Source organism: Physeter macrocephalus, chromosome 4 (assembly GCF_002837175.3).
Source record: "Physeter macrocephalus isolate SW-GA chromosome 4, ASM283717v5, whole genome shotgun sequence".
Classification (NCBI taxonomy): Eukaryota; Metazoa; Chordata; class Mammalia; order Artiodactyla; family Physeteridae; genus Physeter; species Physeter macrocephalus.
The window spans coordinates 21,583,867-21,602,050 of NC_041217.1; the positions used below are offsets into that span (position 1 = coordinate 21,583,867).

Genomic DNA, 18,184 nt, shown 5'->3' on the forward strand with positions numbered 1-18,184 from the left:
ATGATTCTCAGATCATATGAGGATCTAATTAAAAAGATTTGAAGTCAGTAGATCTGGCATAGGGCCTGAGAATCTGCATTTATAACAAGCAGCAGATGCAATGGTGTGAATTACACTTTGAGTAACAAGAGTTTATTACACTTATGTATAGCTGATTCACTTTGTTATAAAGCAGAAACTAACACACCATTGTAAAGCAATCATACTCCAATAAAGATGTTTAAAAAAAAAGTTTATTGCGCTGGCTTTGAAACTCAGTTCTTCAACTTCTTAGATACGTGCATGTTATTAATGATTAATTTCACTCTATGTGCCTGTTGTACCTTGAGGTATTAGCTATTGAAGTCACCACTTATGGCATTTTAAGATTTTAAATTAACACTCAGTACATGAAGACAAACCTCTAACAACTAATGGGTAGAACTGAAAAATAAATGTCATGATTTGGTAATGCAGCTAAAGATATGCTTCTTCCATTTGGATCTGTATATAATTTGTGAGATTTTCCCCCCACTGTGACAGCCACTATAAATACCTAAATAAACTGAAATTGGAACCTGACTTGCAAATACCTTTATCACAAAGGGTTAAATCAAGATTTTCTTTAGAAAAGCATATATAACACTGTTCTCACTGTATCAATATAGAAACAAGAAAACAATGTTTCATGAAACAGTTTTGGAACCATTAATAAATAAAATAGAAGGCTTTATTATTTCCTTCATCTGTCCTTTTAAATTTTCTAATTTGTATGTGTTTGAATTTACCTAATTTCTTGGAAGTACATTTCTATAATTTATATTCTAAATTAGGGATATGTGCTCAAGAATACTTTTCTAATGGGGGGGTAGAAGAAAAAAGTTTAGATTCTACTGCTACGTAGCACAGAAAAGGTGACTTTCTTTTGAAAAAAAAAAACTGAGGGCAGATGTTTATAATTTGCCATCTCTACTGAATAAAAATCTCCTCAGGGCGTTTCCAGGGTATCTAATATTCAGAAGCTCTTTATGACCACCCCATGTGGTTTAGGCTTGAATTTGGAACTCTTCATTGAGAACTAAATATTTATGGCAACACAAGATCCCTTCTTCCCCCCGCCCCCCACAGCAGAGGATAATGGATCTTTAAGTGACTAATTAGTGTATTACATTCATTAAATTAAGTTAAATTGCTCTAGTCCCAATTAATGAGAGTTCTGGGATCTTCAAACCACAAAATAATTATTACAGGGACAGGGCTATAAACATAAATGAATTAACTCACCCAGGCCCTGTGAAAATGCAGGTTGCTTTGGTTTTATTTATTCTGAGCCCACATCTAAGGTTCTGATATACTTCTTTTCCTTAGCACTGTCCTTTCGATCTTTGACTAGTCATTTCCTACTCTCTAAACCAGAGGCTGTCAAACTTTTTGATCTGTAGAACCCTTTATACTCTTAAAATTGGTTGAGGACCTCATGGAGCTTTGTTTATGTGAGTCATGTCTATCAATCTTTACCATGGTAGAAATTAAAACAATTTTAAAATATTCATTGTCATTAAAAAAAACACCTAGTGCGTGTTAACATATTTCATGTAAAATAACTGTATTTCCCAAAATAAAAAATTAGAGTAGTGGCATCGTTTTACATTGTTTACAAATATCTTTAAGGTCTGGCTTAACAGAAGACAGCTGGGTTTTCCTGGCTACTTTTACACACCATCTGTTGCAATATTGCACAGCATGTAGCCTCTAGAAAACCCCATTGGACACTTGTGAGAGAATGAGTGAAAAAGGCACATAATGACTTAATATTGTTTCATGGAAATAGTTTTGATATTGTAGATCCCCTGAAAAATGTCTCTGGGCCCACAGGTGCTACCCTTCTTCCTAAGCTAAGGAGGGAGTTGCCGTGGCTGTCTAGGACCTCCGAAAGGCTCAGTCTACTTCTCTGAAGAGGTTTGCCAGGGGCATAATTAGGGGCTGCTTCAGAGGTGCAGTCATCCCCTCTATTTTACTCTCCCTGATTATGTCATCGTTTCATTCTCAAGCATTCATATCTCACAAGCTCCTAGCTTGTGTCTTTGCTAGGTACTGTAAAGGTGGTCTTTTCCAGGTTGGCTGAAAAATGACAAATGGATAGAATTTGCTCAGTTTTGAATTTTTCTCTTATAAGTTTTCATATGTTATTACTTTCTGTTAGTAAACATTAGATGGGAAGACAAATGAACAATTAAATCATATCACTGATGATCATATAAAATTCATAAGCTTGTTTTGTATTGTGATATATGGACCCTTGGTTGAGTTTTGTTAAAAAAATATATACACAGTAATACTGTTTGCTATGAAATTATTCCTAGTTCGTATGACAGAATTAAACATATCCTGTTTTATAGCATCTCACCAAGAGTCAGCATGGTATTTCCTAAAGACCATCACCATTTTCTGGTGCTCTGCCATATGAGTAAGTTTGAAAACCCTTGTAGAGGGCAACTTGGAAGGAAATGTGTAGGCTTAAACCAATCTATTTAATATAGCATATAGAGTCCCGCCATCTCCTGTATGAGGAGATAACGGGCTGAAGGAAAAGATTTTTCAGTGATGCCTCTCCAAATTAGGTAATGGCGCTGATCCACAAATTCCTTTTATGTTTCTCCTCTACGTTTTTCTGATTCAGACGACAAAGAGAGCAAGCTAGGCAGTGGCAGATCTGAATAGTGAGTGCTGAGAGATCATCTGAGACAGAAAGCAGAGCAACATCCTGAGGTTTATTAGGTAACACTCCAGATGATGGGAGTGGCTGCCACACCCGTTAGTTTGCCCTTGTTTTGTATGCTATCAGATTCTGGCATTCATGCATTCAGAAAATGTTTATTGAGTACTTACTATGTGCTTTAAACTACATTGAAAAAGTCAACAAAGCTCCCAAACTTATTTTCAGACAAAGCTCCGCTGACTCTAAGAAGACACGGTTTAGATCTCTCTGGTAAATAATACCTGCATTTCTTACTTAAGGAGGATTAACTTCGTATCAGAGGCAACTGAGCACAAATGTGGTTGGCTGGGGGCCAGCTCTTTGAAGTTCCTTAACTTGCATAGACTAACCTTGTCAATTCCAAAGGTATAGGAAACTGGAGTGTACTTTGATGTCAGAACTGTTTTGAGAGACCATCTTCTGTTGCGTTTTCCTTTGAAGCAGAGTGACTCAAGGCAATCTTTGCTTACACAGGGCCGATCATTTGACCTAGAAAGCTTAGAAAGAAAAATCCTTTGCCAAAAGGGAGTTGAAGATAGCTACAAGTGATTTGAAACATCATGTTTACTTAAAGAGTTTCCAGAGAGATCATTTGGAATTAATCTGGTTTACCTAAAGCCAGAGGATTAGTGTTCAACATTATTCCTTATGGGAACTTACAGTTCGGTGTAATGCATCTCTCAGAATTCTCAGGCACCAGCATGTTTTAGCTGCAGACATTTCTGAGAAGGGCCAGTTTATTGATAAATGCACAACTATCCATAAACACAAAGTGTGTAGCTGAAATATTTTTAAAAACCAGCTAAAAAGGACTTTGAGTGGGAAAAAAAAAAAAGTCACAGAAGCTGAAGGTCCAGTTTCAGAGATACCAAGTTATCAGGTTTCTCCCCTGATGTCAGGTTAATGGGAAATTGGAAACTGAAAGCTGGTGTGTGTTACCCTCTTACACCTTAAAATGTTGCTTGTTAAGACAGGCACATTTTTTAAATACTTGTTTGAATACCTGAAGTACAAGCCCTTATTTTCCTGCCTGCTTGTCATCCTTCTGATTGGCTGTTCTTCTGATCATAACCAGAGCATCTGGATATTTCTCAGGCAGTTGAGATTAAAAGAAACTTGTCAAAGTATTTTCTTCTCCATTACGCTGAAATTCATGGTTTAAAATACTTGTTAGTTTCAGGCATAATAATTTCCTGAACTAGTGAATAGATAATTATAAATATCACATTGGTTTTGTTTTTAATATTTTCATTTTCAAAATATTGATGTCTTTGAGAATGGAAACAGAGCATTTGTCCTAATTTAGCAGGTTGGAATGGGGTTTGGAGGTCATAATAGCAGAGAAGTGACATTGCTGACCCGTTATCATTTGATTGTTTCAGTCACTAATCTGAGTTACTGATCCCGGGTTCAGGTTGGGACCCTTCTGTGTCCTTGGCTACAAATCCCTAGAATATTGACTATGGGCCTTTTAGGATTTCACAGTTTTGGGTGGGTTTGCAAAGTGCATCCGCCTGAATGTTAGGAACAAGTTGGCATTTCATACCACTTGTTTCATTTAAGATCATTTCTAGATGGTTTGGCTTTATAGAGTTACCGAAAATAGTCACATCATGGCCCTACTTGAGTTTCCCCCATTCACTTCTAAGTGATGGGTGTGCAATGGAGAGAAAGGCCCACTAGTAATTTTTAATTTTTTACTAGCCAATCATAATAAGCATCACATGTGAAATACAGGCTGACTACTACATGGATGTGAATGAGATGAAGCAAATCTCTCCATGCAAATATATAAAATACATATTGAACAAACCATCTTTTAAAAAGTAAACATTTCAAGCTATTACACGTGTTGGACAAGCCAATCTTAAAAAGGAAAGAATTTTTAAAGCAAAATTTTCATTTTTTTATGGAATGAAAAGAATTAAAAGTTCTACTTTTGGTCAGTTTTTTCTGGAGCAAGGGAATGCTGAGGGTGGGGCAGTATAAAAATGATGAAATTAGAATGTCCGCAATAATGGGAGAGTCTATTTTATTATTATTATTTTTTTAAGAATTAATTTTATTTATTTATTTATTTTTGGCTGCGTTGGGTCTTCGTTGCAGCGCGCGGGCTCTCTCTAGTTGCGGCGAGCGGGGGCCACTCTTCGTTGCGGTGCGCGGGCTTCTCATTGCGGTGGCTTCTCTTGTTGCCGAGCACGGGCTCTGGGCGCACGGACTTCAGTAGCGGTGGCGCACGGGCTTAATTGCTTCGCTGCATGTGGGATCTTCTCGGACCAGGGATCGAAGCCCTGTCCCCCGCATTGGCAGGCGGATTCTTAACCACCGCGCCACCAGGGAAGTCCTGGAGGGTCTATTTTAAATTTTGAGTTTTTCAGTGTTTTTATCAGAATGTGTTCTGGTAACAAATGCTGCTGCACGTTGAAGAGAGCAGATAAACCAGAAAGTGTTCAAAGAGTCCTGATTTTCTCTCACAAACTGGGTGAGAGTAACTAAATCTTTCTAAACATCAACAATGTTAACTTTTTTCAGAACTATGAAAATCTTAAGATTTCTTTTTATGTCATTTTATTAACTGCCTTATCTTGAGTGACTAGTTAAGTTCAGTTTTTTGTGGGTTTTTTTCTATTTGAAAGACTTTTAAGAAATGTCTTAGTTTATTTGGTTGTTTACTTCTTTTTAATCTTGAAACATTTAAGATAAATAATTTTTTCTAAGATTCTAATTATTTTAAAAATACATTGTATACTTTGAGTAGCATATGTATTATATTTCTGATTATGGTGATTTTGGCAAAGGGTGTTGAGATCCTTTGTGAGGTCAAGAATTTTTAAGGTTAAGAGTGAGAGAAGGAAAACCCTCAAAATCTAAGGAAGCTAGTATTAAATAAATTGATGTTTAATCCCTTGAAAGCCAGGGTTTTGCTTGGTGTCCAGTTACCTTGTGCGCCTTGTCTGTTGAACTGATTGATGATAGGTGAATCTGTTTTCCCCCCAATAAGTGCTTTTCTGCAATTCCTAAAGATTCCTGTTTAAAAGACACTCTTTCAAGAGATTTTCAGATTAGAGGTGACAGAAAACAAACAGTAGCACTTGGGACACTATCTCTTGGTTTTGTATACTGTTTTTGTTCCAAAATGTAGTTTTTAGTTGGTTTATCATTTTCCCCATGTGACTATTTTTCTTATAGTCATAGTCACGTGTTATTCAGCTACATAAAATATATATGCTTTGGATCAAAGGCTACAAGAAACGTAGAAAAAGGACAATACCTATTATATTAGAGATGTGGGATAATGGGTGAAAGTAATTTTTTTAAGTGTCTTGATGGGGGCTTCCCTGGTAGTGCAGTGGTAAAGAATCCGCCTGCCAATGCAGGGGACGTGGGTTCGAGCCCTGGTCTGGGAAGATCCCACGTGCCGTGGAGCAGCTAAGCCCGCGTGCCACAACTACTGAAGCCCGCGTGCCTAGAGCCCGTGTGCCACAACAAGAGAAGCAACCGCAACGAGAAGCCCGCGCACCACAACGAAGAGTAGCCCCCGCTCGCCACAACTAGAGAAAGCCCAAGAGCAGCGACAAAGACCCAACGCAGCCAAAAATAAATAAATAAATTTATTTTTTAAAATGTCTTAATGTTGCTGGCATTACTTCAGCAATACATAGCATTCAAAGGAAGACAATTTTCATTTTTGACAATCTTGAAAAAACTTTTAAAAAGCCTTTTCCATTTTGCTGTTTTAGAAAAGAAACCTTAACGAAGAAAGTGATAAAGAGTTTTGCATCTTCATTCCATGAATTTAAAACATTTTGAGATCAGTCATAGCTGAGCCTTTTGAGAGCTTAGCCTTTTGAGTTCTTTTGTTGGCAAATATTCTTAAATATCAAATATCGACTGAAAAGCAGAGGTAAATTGATGAATAACATATTCTTACTGAAAAAGATTTCCTTTAGTATATGGAAGATTACAATCTCCAAACTTTTAATATTTTTAAGCCTCTTGATAATAAAATGCCTATCGTTAGTAAATAGGCTCATTCATTCATTCAACATACTATATAATTATTGAGTGCTTTCTATATGACCAACTTTCTATATGTTGAACACTGGAGAGACAATCACTAGTGAGCAAAACAGTCACGGGTTCTCCTCTTGGAGTTTATTTATGCCTTAGTTCATTTAAAAGATAGTTATTGAACGCCAACCATGTACCCAGCACTGTTCTATAAACTGGGGTTTTGCTCTGCAGTGGGAGAAACAAGCCATAAATAAGAACATAAATAAATGATTATGATCATTTCAGGTGGGGATCAGTGCTTCAAAGACAGTAATGCAGGGAGAACTTATCATGTACCTGTGCTGATCTATTTTATAGACTAGAAGAGGAGATAAATATTAGTACAATTAGTCACTCAGGCAAATCTGATAAATGCCATAAAGGAAAAGTAAAGAGTGCTGTGAGACCATGTAAGTGAGGGAGGGTGGACTAGTCCATTTTGAGGGAGTCAGGGAAGACTTTCTGGAGGAAGTGACATTTGAACTAAAACCTGAACAATGACTAGGTGTGTCAGATTCCAAGGGCTGTCATAACAAGTGCCACAGACTACATGGCTTAAACAACAGAAACTTACTGCTTCACAGTTATGGAAACTAGAAGTCTGAGATCAAGGTGTCCATGGTTGGTTGCATCTGAGGGCTTTGAGAGCGAATCTGTCCCATGCCTCTCTCCTAGCTTCTGGTGATTTGCTGGCAGTCTTTAGTGTTCCTTGCTTTGTAGACACATCACCCTGATCTTTGCCTTCATCTTCACATGGCATTCTCCCTGTGTGCATGTCTGTGTCCAAACTTCCTTTTTCTATAAGGACACCAGTCATATTGGAGGGTCCCACCCTACTCCAGTATGACCTCATCTTAACAAATTACTCTGCATCATTTACCAGTAAGGTCCCATTCTGAGTTACTGGGGGTTAGGACCTCAACATATGAATTCTGGGGGAACACAGTTCAACCCATAACGCTAGGAGTTAGCAAAGTGAGGAAGAGGGGAGGGGAAAACACTTTTTTTTCAGGAAGAGAGAACAGCATCTGTGAAGGTCTTGTGTTAGAAAGAAGCATGGCTCATTCAAGGAATGAAGTGTAGCTGAGGCATAGAAACTTGAGAGCGAGAGTGGAGTGAGGTGATTCCAGAAACATTTTGAAGGTAGAATAGATAGACAGGACCTCACGGCCAGCCAAATGTGGTGTGAAGGAAAGAATAATCAAAGGTAACTTCCTACATCTCTAGTCGTGTTGAGTTAAAGTGCTTTTGCCATTTCCAGGTAAAGATACCAAGTAGAGAGAAATTTGTATCTGCAGGTCAAGAGAGAGGCTGAGGCTGCATATAAGCATTTGGGAGTCAACTGCATTTAGGTCAACGCTGGCTAAAATGACTCAGGAAGACTCTTTCTAGATGAGGGGGCTGGGACTTAACTTAGAACCTTGAAAAGCACCTATATTTAAAGAGGAGGCCAGAACAAAAAGCCAGCAAAAAGGCAAAAAGCAATATGGAATAATATTAATTTAAAAAAACCTGGATCGAATACTACTTAGAAAACCAAGTTAGGAGAGAGTTTTGAGAAAGAGGGACTAGTTATTAGCATCAAATACTACACAGAGGTCAAGTAGAATGAGACCTGAAAAGAGATCTCATTTGTCAATTTGAGGTCATTGGCAACCTGGTAAGACCAGACTCTGCAGCCTGGTGAAAGTAGAAACCAGGTTTTTGTGTGTTGAGGGGTAAAAAGCAAATGAGAAAGCGGAAGGAGTAAATATAGAAAATGTATTTATACACTATATATTTATATACTTATACTATAAGTAGTCAAATATGTTAAGAATTGGCAATGAAAGGAACGGGATAAGTAAGGGGGCACAAAGTTATAGAAGCTGGTATGATCAAAAGCCAAGAGCAGAAAATCAAAGGGGGGTGGGAGGGGCTGGGGGGATAGGTAGGGAGATAAAGATATCTAAGAGATATATTTCCATGTGGGATTTGCTTCCTTTTTTCCAGATTCCAAATGGTGGAGAAATCAGGAAAATGGGGAGAGTATAATGATGCTCCTGTAAGAATTAAAGTTTAGCTACCAAGGCAGAGATTGTGGATTCAAAGGAATCCATTGATATCAAGTCCAAAGCAAGAGCGGAAAAGACTGACACAGAGAGTCACGGGTTAAGATGAACATTTCTGAGACCCTGGATAGGAGCACGTAGGAGAAGAGGATTCACAATCAGTCTTGCCTGTGGCCGTTGCCATGTATTAGTGTGCATTCCTTGCCCTGTCTACCACTAATTGTTAGTCATTCTTGCAAACAAAATAAGTATTAATAAGTTTACTCACATAGTCCACTTTGTATGATTCCAGTGAGTGACGTCCCAAGAAATAACAAGTTTTGACAGCAAATAAGTTCTTAAATTGGTAATTTAGACATGTGCTTCTATGTTATATTATTAACCTGCTAGGAGACCCAAACCTTATGTAATTCCCATACTATCTAATAATGTTCAGAGGTTTCCAGTGTTTGGTGTTTGCCACAGGCTATGGTTATTTGTAAATACTTTAATAGAACAAATGCAAAGAGATGTGAATGTGGCCACGTAATACTCCAACATGAAATCAGAAACTGATCTATCATCTGAATTACCAAAGCACTATTGACTTTAATGGCAAAACCAAAAACAGGGCATGCAGACAAAATAATTTCATCGTTCAAAAAAGAAATGAGCTTAAATGAAGCAAAATGTACCTGAATGCCCAACTTGGAGATCACACCATCTATGTAAAATGAAAGAAAATTTTCTATGCCTGGAGTGTTTGTCATGAAACAAAGATCAAGACTCTGTTTTGTGCGTTTTAAAATTTCCATTTAAAAAATGGTGACTTTTATATATCAAATATTTGTGGTATTACCTTTCAATTTTCAAGTGATTTCTATTGGCCATTTGTGTTACTGTTTACTTCATTTAATGTTTCCTGTTATTAGATGTCTATATCAGGTACAGATCATTTTTACATGTTGTTGAAATATATAATCTTGTCACAATATATTTTGGTTGATAATAATAATAAACCACACCTTTATTATGAAATCTCTTGTGTTATATAGAAAACCTCTGAAACTGGTAGTATAACCCTATCATGGAAAAATTATTCACTGTATATATCATTACTGTCACTTATTTACAAACATAAATAAGGGTATGAAAAATACAGAATAACTTATGATATTGAAAATTCCTGGGGATTTCAATTTCTTGTTTTCTGAATCTCAGGAATGCCACCTAAGACGCCGATTTGACCCAAAGGATAAAATTAAAGATATAGGTAGAAAAATAAGCATCTGAGTAGGACCTTTTCTTTTTTCTTCTCCTTCCTTCTTGGGGTGGAACTAAGTATATGTGGAAATATAGATGAATTTCAAAATCTAAAGGGTGGTCAGTTTTCTCTCTTAAGAAGGAGTGAACTCACACCTCTTGATTGTGATGGGCAAATAGGCCAACCTAGGATGCCAGGGCTGGGTGATTATGGTTAGGAACAGCTGACCGGGGATGAGGCTAAGGAAGCATGATCCAGCTGAAGGCCAACTGAAGCATAATGGGGAAATTCTGAAAGGCTTATTGGTGACCTTTTATAGAGGAACCCCTCACCCCTTGGTGCTTTTTTGCTGCTGTATTAAATCCAAGTAGTTAACTGAATAACAATCAACTCAAAACTAATTCAACACATTTTAATATTACCTTGGCTTATACTTACTGTCTTAACTGATCATTTTAAAGAATACTGAAAATCAAACTTTTGCCATTTTTTTTCCACCTCTGAGTTACTATTTCTTTATGAAGGGTTGCTGGGAATGCATCAGCAGTTACCCTGGTTCTAGACTCCTTATTTCAAGATAGAGGATATAATGTACAATTTACTTCTTTAAAAGAACATTATTGATAGACAAATGGATCAGTGGGACAGAAAGGAGTCTAGGTATAGACCCACGCATATTTGGCCAATTGATTCTTCAGCAAAGGTGCTAAGGTAATTCAGTGGAGAAAAATCAGTCTTTTCAATATAAGATGCTTGGTTATCAAAAAATTACCAAAAAATAAATCATAGACCTAAATGTTGTAAAACCTAAAACCAAAAATTCTACAAGAAAACAGAAAATCTTTGTGGCCTTAGGGTAGGCAAAGATTTGTCTTGGTTCATTCAGGCTGCTGTAAAAAAACAAAACAAAACAAACAAACGAAAAAGCCCACAGATTGGGTAGCTTATAAACAACAGAAATGTAGTTCTCACAGTTCTGGTGGCTATAAGTCTGAGATGAAGGTGCCAGCATGGTCACGTGAGGGCCCTCTTCCAGGTTATAGACTTCTCTTATATCCTCACATGGTGGGAAGGGCTTGGAATATCTCTGGAGCCCCTTTTATAAGGGCACTAATCCCATTCATGAGAGCTCTGCCCATATGACCTAATCACCTCCTAAGGGTCCCACCTCCTAATACCCTTACGTTGGTCATTAGGATTTAACATACAAATTTTGGGGGGATACATTCAGACCACAGCAATTTCTTAGGACCAAAAAAAGGCACTTTTCATAAGATTAAAAAAATATTTTGTTAAATTGGATTTCAAGATAATTACAAATTTTTGCTTTTCAAAAGAAACCATTTTAAAACTGAATAAGCAAGATACAAAGTAGGACAAAACATTTGTAACACAGTGCCTGAAAAAGGATGTGTATCTAGAATACTTTAAAGAACTCTTACAACACAATAATAAGGCAAACAATTTTTTAAATGGACAGAGATGGAAAAAACACTTCAATTATTTAAAACCCACAATGAGATACTACTTACGACCACCAGAGTGGCTTAAATTAAAAAGACTTAGAATAACAAGTATTGGAGAGAAAGCAGAACAAATAGAACATTTCTCATGGGAGTGTAAAATGGCCTAACCACTTGCAAAACAGTTAGGCAGTTTTTTAGTAAACATACGTGTACCTTACGACGCAGCAATTCCATACCTTCATATTTACCCTAAAGAAATGATGAACACATATGCCCACAAAACGACTTATTCATGAATGTTCATATCAGCTTTATTCATGATAGACAAAAACTGGAAACAACCTAGAAGTCTATCAGTAAGGGAATGGATAAATAAATTGCAGTATAGTTATTCAGTGGAATACTCCTCGGCAATAAAAATGAACAGAAGACTGATTCATGCAACATTATGGATGAATCTCACAGACATATATTGAGTAAAAGAGACTTGGCAGAAAAGAGTACATAATATATGGTCCCGTTTACAACGTTCTAGAACAGGCAAAAGTAATGTATGAGTACAGAAATTAGGTCATTGGTAGCCTAGGGTGGGACACGCTGGGGAGATGGGCTATAATATGGTATAAGAAAACTTTCTGTGGTGGTGGAAATATCCTGTAACTTGATTGGGTTTGTTGTTACATGGATGTATATATCCATTTGTCAAAACTCATTGAACTGTATACTTAAAATCTGTACATTTTGTTGTGTGTAAATTATATTTCAATAAAGTTTAAAAATAACATGATAAAATAGTTTCTAAAATAATTAAAATATTGTTAGCACCTAATTTTGTGTATTTTGGAAAAAGCATTTGTCACTTAAATTTATGGGGAGTTGGTCTGTATTTCTAGGATGCTTTATTAAACTTTCTAGGAGGCAATTCAGTGATCCTGTCATGAATAATTTAATTTTGCACCTAGTAGTTTTAGTTAAATCCAGAAATAATGAGGTAGGCCCCATTCCCTTAAGGAAACATTTCTTAACATCTGTAGCTTTCACTTTCATTTGAATGGTTTATATTTTTAAAATACATACCAGTTTTATTATATTTACTCTGCTGTATTTTCAGAGGCTAAAGTATTTGAGGGTTTTAGTTAAACTACACATGCCTTAAAAACAAGAGTATGCCGTTTTGGACTTACTTTCAAAAAAATTCTATATCTAATCCGAATCATAAGAATTTATCTTTTTCAATCCAAGTCTTAAATCTTCAGAGCCAGTAGTGCATTTTTGCTGTCATTTTTTTTCTGCTTTGTGTCTTGATGTCCTGCAGATGAATTGTTGACATCTGATTTTCACTAGCCATGTTCTTTAAGAAAAAAACATAAGCTTTCTTATTAAATCCTCTTATTTGTGAAGTTCTGGTCACTTTCTCAGGGATTGTAGCTTATAGTATATGGAAGAAATTTAACTGCAGGGACATAAACATTGTTTTGAATGGAAAAAGTCCACACTAGCTGATGTATTATAAAAGTTTAGGCCAGTATCAAAATTTCTTTTTCAGAGGTGGTAAAGAGAGTTATTTTTTTCAAGACTGAAGTCATACAGCAGGGGAAGAAACACAGTTCTTGAAGTTTCAACTTTGTTTTTAAAAATGTGGCGTAGAGTGTTCTTTAAAGTGTAAAAGTGATTCTGTTGAAAAACAAATGGAAAGTTCTTAGATAATTTATAACTCTTGAAACCCTTCCTGCTGAATTTTTAGTTTAATGATAGCAATAATAATCTTTTTCCATTAAAAAATGCCTAATGGTTTAAAACATTTTCAAATGCATCATAGCAATAATAATCTTTTTCAATTAAAAATGCCTCATGGTTTAAAACATTTTCAAATGCATCATCTCATATGACCCACACAGCAGAACAGCTCACTGCGGAAGGTACGGTTTCCATTTTTAATAGATAATGTGTGAGGTTGCATCAGGGTTTGGTTGTATTACATTACTTTCATTCCCTTACATCTATCTCTTATACATCTGAGCTCAGCTTTTGACTAGTTTAAATTAAATTATCTAGTTAGTGTACCTGGGCCCGGATCTGGTTTTTCTAAGCACGCACCTAATATTGAGTTAGTTTAACTTTTGTGTTGTTTAATCTTTAATGTTTCTGGAGAAAAGATTTAAATGTCTTTTTAGAAAATAAATTGTAAATACCTTTTTAAGCAGCTTCTATATAAAATAACACTTTGTATGAATATAGCCTTTTTCAGTTCATTCCTACAGTAAAGCCATGAGAAAACCAAAGTTCACAAAAATTATGTTTAAAAACACAATCTTTCCATGTCATTGTGCTGTCTTCCAAAATTTTCAACCTGCTGATTTTAGGGGAGAAATCAACAAAATAGAGTCTCAGATTCTAATGCTAAGGGGAAATTTAAAACAGTTTTAAGGTTATTTGCTTTCAGTATCTGCCTGAGAAAGTTAGAATGTCTTCTAAACTGATGAATTATCATGTGTGATTTCCAAGTTGGTGAAATGGTTAATAGTAATTAAATAAATGGTTGAGAGTAATTATGAGCATTGAATGCCAACTTTTACGTGGACCGAGTATGCAAAATAAAATCTCCATTTTAATTATGTGTTCATTGCAAAGGGTGAGGGCCTTATTTTATATTGTCTGCCTTGAAGGAATGAGATTGCCTTAATAAAAATTTTCAAAAAACAGTGGTTTGTTTTTAACACCCTCAAAGGTTTCTGATTTCAAGAGTTCAAATAATTTTATTATAAAGTTTAATTAAAAAGTACAATATGTGCTGTGTAATTAGGTAAATTAGTAAGATTAATTAAAATAAGTAAAATTCAAGGTAGTTTAGTTCCTAAAATCCTCATAGGATTCATGCATTGGATAGTGCACATTTCCTTATTAACATTAATCCTGAGAATTGAGACTGATAGTACAATGGTTAAGAGTTTAGGCTCTGGATTCAAACTGCCTAGGTTTGGTGATCAGTTCTGCCACTTTTTCATCAAATAACTTGGGACAATTTTTGTAAGCCTTAATTTTCTCATTGATAAAATGAGGTTAATCCTAGTACTTGCCTTTACAGGTAAGAATGAGGATAAATGAGATAATATATGTGAAACAGTTATGTCATACATACAAATTTACATGATACAGTTAATTTGGATTATTATCTATATCAGTAGTTGAGATATATAAAAAAGAAATCCAGTTGATGAGTGGTTTTGACTTTACTACACACTTAATTTGTTGATTTTCAGTATTTCTGTTTTCTTTGTTCTGTTGGAGATCCTATGGAGTAATGGATTAGTCAGAATATGGGAAAGTAGTGACCCTCAACAAATTTGCAAACTGGGTGATATATAACTGGATAGTCTGAAAGACTGAACCTTGCTTGTAGTTAAGCTTTAAATGAAAATAGCAACAACCAAAATAACCCAGAACCTACTTTTTAAAAAACAGACTTTTTTTCTAGAGCAATTTTAATTAACAGCAAAGTTGAGAGGAAGGCACAGGGATTTACCATATACCCCCTTCCCCCCGCCACATGCTTAGCTTCCTCCACTATCAGTGTCCCCCCCACCAGCATGGTACATTTGTTACAATTGATGGACCTACACTGACATACCATAATCACCTTAAGTCCAGAGTTTACGTTACAGTTCACTCTTGGTGTTGTGCATTCTGTGGGTTTGGGCAAATGTATAATGACATGTATTCATCATTATAGTATTATACGGAGTATTTTCCCTGCCCTAAAAACCTCAGTGCTCTGCCTATTCAGAGAATTGCTTGACAGTGTTCTTTAGTAGGTGAAAGGGAATGGAATCTAATACATAAGTGTAGGGTTTAGCCTTAGAAATGAGAACAGTTTATCTCAAGAAACAGGCAAGACGGCAGAAAACGAATTTGTGTACAGGTGCTGGTAGGTAAGTAGCTGTGATGGTTTGCAGTTGTGGAAGGTATCTTCTGATTGCTTGTGTAGTGAAATAGATACCCAGGTCACGAGCCCAACGTGAAGATAGAGAAGGATTTGTCAGAGGGTTGAAGAGCCAAGAAAAAGTATGAAATAGTCATCTTGACTAGAGACAAAAGATAGGTTTCGTACCAAGAATGAAAATTAAGATTGACCCCAATTAACAGATGCCAGAAGGCTGTGGAAAAATATCTTGAAAGTACTGAGGGAAATAACTTAAGAGTAAAAGTGAAAAGAAGGTATTTTGGAACCTGCAGAGACTGAGGATGTATACTCTTCATAGATTTTTGCCAAAAGAGCTGTAAAAGCATATGCTTCAGCTAGAAAGAAAGTGAACCCAGATGGAAAGCATGAGATGCAAGAATCAATATGAGCAAAGAAATGGGTGAATATTTTGGTATGTCTAAGTAAGCATTAATTGTAAAAAGTAAGTTTTAAAATGTAAAGTTGTATATTTAAATATATCTACTCATATAATAATGTGAAGAATTTGGAACATAGGTTTTCTTATATCAAGTTGAGTAAGTTGTGTTTTTCCCTTTAGAATGAGTGAGAAAACAAAAAACTCTGTAAGCTGGTTTTGAAGATCTCGTGTTATTTAGACTGCCTTTGTGATCACTGTTTAGAAACCTGAGGTGTAGTGTGACCTTAATCTACACTATGTAAAATTAGAAGGTGCCAGGCATATTTGACATTACCTTCTAAGTATACCGAACGTTAGTACTCTAAATCCTTGATTTATCAGATACCAAAGACATCCCCAGGCTCTGAGAAGGTTGCTCAGATGCTAGGGAAGAGATCTATTCTTGTGTTTTTGTTTTACTTTTCGTTTTAGATATATTTTATTGAAGCATAGTTGATTTACAATGTTGTGTTAATTTCTGCTGTACAGAAAAGTGATTCAGTTTCATACGCACACACACACACACACACACACACACATTCCTTTTTGTATTCTTTTCCACTATGGTTTATCACAGGATTTTGAATATAGTTCCCTGTGCTATACAGTATACAGTAGGACCTTGTTGTTTATCCATTCTGTGTATAATAGTTTGCATCTACTAATCCCATACCCCAAGTCCATCCCTCCCTTACCCTCCAACCCCCTTGGCAACCACAAGTCTGTTCTTTATGTCTGTGAGTCTGTTTCTGTTTCGTAGATAAGTTCATTTGTGTCATATTTTAGATTCTACCTATAAGTGATATCATATGATATTTGTCTTTAGAAGACTTACTTTGGGATATTCCCTCAGAAGGAGACAGAGTGAATAAATATCAAATTAGTGCTTAAATATATTTTTAAATTTCCTAGATTGCTTCAGAATTTGTGTTCAGATCAAATAAAACCTAGCGTATATGCTGTGTACTCCTGTAATTCAAATTCCTTTTATGGAAAAGAAATGTAGTCTGCTTATTCCTCTTCCTAATCAGGGAGGATGAAGCTAATAGTTGTTGGACCACAGCTGAAAAATATTCTCATGTCCTTTATGTAAAGGCTTAGACACCTTTAGAAATCACTTGAAACATGGAAGGTGTTTGATTACCTGCCAATGTGAGGTTTTTCATCTATTTTATTTTTCCAAAACTAAAATGTAATCTCCAAAATATATTTATGGGAGCTTCCTAAGCCTCTGCTCTTAAGTGAGCATTCAGCCTTTGGTCTATTACATCATGATGTCATTACTAAGCCATTTGTTCTCATCTATACCAAAGATGTTATTTATATACTAACATATTTCTAGACTTTTTCATTATCAATTAACACTAGCATTCTTGATGTTCAAAAGAGGCTAAAAGTTCATTTCTGACATCTTTTAATATGATACTTTATATTAAATTTAGAAAGGGTAATTTATCTTTAGTTTATTCAGGGGCTCATGTCCTAATAAAGTGATTTCTACTTATTTGATTATATTATTGGAATATTTTATTTACCTTATTAAACTATATTTTACTATGTTACTAGAAAAATATAAAGTATACTCATGCTGCAAGTGATGTTTGCCGGTAAATGCAAATCCTAATTTATTTTGAGGCTGATCTTATTTACTTTTCAGGTGAGGATTTTATTGTTAATATTTATAAAATAAAAAAGAAATTAAATAGCTGCCATAAACCCTTTTAGGAGCAAGTTGGAGCACAAAAAATGCAAAAATAAGATGGATTATGACATATTAAGTGTTCTGTGGGGTTAACATTTTATTTTACTGGTATTTAAATAATTTAAGAAAAATTTCTTCCCTTCATTGTTAATTCCAAATCAGGCTATTATGAAATACATATTAGTAATGCTCAGAATGGAAAATATACACCTGTGGTAGAAGACTATGTCATGGTAAATATGTTTATACAGCTGTGTGGTAATGTTAGTTATTACAGAGTACATTTACAGAATCATGTAACAAAACTCATTTTCAAACATACATTAACTTTTGCATAGAAATAGCTAATTAAAGAATAACTTCATTTTTCAAATGCAGACTGTACAAACAGTATATAGCATCACTGTAGCTATCTGAAAACTGAATGCATAAATTTGATTATAAGAATATGTTGGCTGGGCTTCCCTGGTGGCGCAGTGGTTGCGCGTCCGCCTGCCGATGCAGGGGAACCGGGTTCGCGCCCCGGTCTGGGAGGATCCCACGTGCCGCGGAG

General features: G+C 35.7%; 1 protein-coding gene across 3 annotated transcripts in view; it reads left to right on the forward strand.

Moving 5' to 3' along the window:
* Positions 1 to 18,184, forward strand: part of DISP1 (dispatched RND transporter family member 1) — a 216,360-nt gene that overhangs the window by 107,658 nt on the left and 90,518 nt on the right. Inside the window, exon 1 of one of the 3 annotated variants that reach the window (XM_055084041.1) lies at positions 2,385 to 2,446. The exons of the other annotated variants lie outside the window; for them this stretch is intronic. The gene's annotated coding sequence lies outside the window, so the exon portion shown is untranslated. Of the gene's footprint in view, positions 1 to 2,384; positions 2,447 to 18,184 lie in introns of those variants that run through there. 3 annotated transcript variants of the gene reach the window in all.